This window comes from Pteropus vampyrus, unplaced genomic scaffold, assembly GCF_000151845.1.
Source record: "Pteropus vampyrus isolate Shadow unplaced genomic scaffold, Pvam_2.0 Scaffold100, whole genome shotgun sequence".
Lineage (NCBI taxonomy): Eukaryota > Metazoa > Chordata > Mammalia > Chiroptera > Pteropodidae > Pteropus > Pteropus vampyrus.
The window spans coordinates 1,966,520-1,968,218 of NW_011888881.1; positions in this window are offsets into that span (position 1 = coordinate 1,966,520).

Here is a 1,699-nt window from a genome sequence, read left to right on the forward strand (position 1 = left end):
GAGGCAGAGTCAAAGTTTCCTTTATCTCTGATGCGTGGGAAATGGGCCAGGGCTGGCGCCTCAGGCGACAATAAAAATCACAATCAAAATAATCACCACCTTGAAGAGGTACAGAATGCACGAGATAAGCCCGGGGAGGCGGGAAGTGGACGAGCTGTTTGGAGGCAAAGATGAGGACACTGGAGCCTTAGCCCTGAGAGAGGGAGAGGGAGCCTCAGAAATCACAGGGCAGGGACCAGGGACCAGCTTCGTGACCTTGGGCAGCTTGCTCTGTGTCTGTGCCCTAATTCTTTCATCTCTTATCTGGGACGTTCCATGACCACAGGACTAGCAGTGTGACCGACATTGCCACCCCGTGCGTGATGGGCAGGGGCGGAGGGAAAAGAAGAATGAAAATAGTATCCGAGACATGGTTCTTGCTGTGACGGAACTTACAGTCTACTTGGGAGGTGACATTCATTCAGCCCGGGAACGACGAAAGTGGTCAGACAGGGAGCAGCAGACGTTCTCAGGGGCCGAAATGGGGACCTCCCTCGTGGGGTGCTGATACCCGGGCAGACCCCCTAGTGGCTGTGTCCATGCTGTGTCATGGACACCACCCCTGCGCCGCCCCCAGCTGATCCATCCCACAAATAAACACATGACCCAAGCTGGACCAATCAGCATCTTTCTCTGATTTTTGGGCTTGGATCTAGGTAAGAAAATTCAGTTTCTCTCTGAGGAAACGGGATGCTCTTGGTGGCACCCAGAAGGAGCTGGTTTGAGGGGATGGAGATGACAGGCAGAAGCAGAGAGCGAGCGGGTGAGCTCCTAGCGGCCCTGAGGCCTGGCTCCTCCTGTGTGTACACGAGTTACCCCCACATGCATCCCCCGCATTTCTCCTTTGCGCCTAGGCTGCTGGAGAGAGGATTCTGTTGCCTGCAATGACGGCAGTTCTGGCTCGTACAGGGGTCCGCGGTGCAAACTGTTCATTGATGAAGTGACAGAGACCCCGCACATGGCCCGAGCACATGCTCCCGCAGCAGAGACAAGAAGTCGTTCCTGCCCTGAGGAAACTCTCAGTGGAGCCGACGGATGCCATCCTCACCCCGCACGACACAAGGCGTTTGAGGTTCCACGATGCCCCCGCAAATCTTAAAGGGGAGACATCACCCCCCACCTGCCAGGCTGAAGAAACAGAGGCTCCTGGGGGGATGCGGGGGTGGGATTCCGTGGGTAAGTGGCAGAGCCATTTACAGGCCTTTGGTCCTTAAGACGTGACAGCAGCAACCTTGGGAGGTTCAAGCTCTGATTAGGGAAGGAATAATCGTCCTTCCCTCGTGGGTTCATCAGTGAACATTCTCCTGTAGATAAGGGAACTTACCGAAGGCCGGTGTGCAGTCTGAAGCGTGGGCTCAGGAAGGCAGGCATCAGCTTTTATCCCAAAAAGCCCAGTAATGTTTACATACGCGGTGCTGGACGTCACTGAGATGCCCGATAAATGTCTGCTAAAAAAGAATATCCTCGTTATTGAGGGCTTACTAGGTGCCGGACTCTGCTCCAAATGCTTTGTGGGGGTCCATTTAGCTGACTGCCACCCAGCCTTACGAGGCTCTTACTATTATGCTCGTTTTAGAGGTGAGAGGGCTGAGGCAGAGAGGGGAGGTGGGTGCCTGGCCTAGGCTTACACAGCCGGTGTCCGCACCACCAGCAGCTGCCC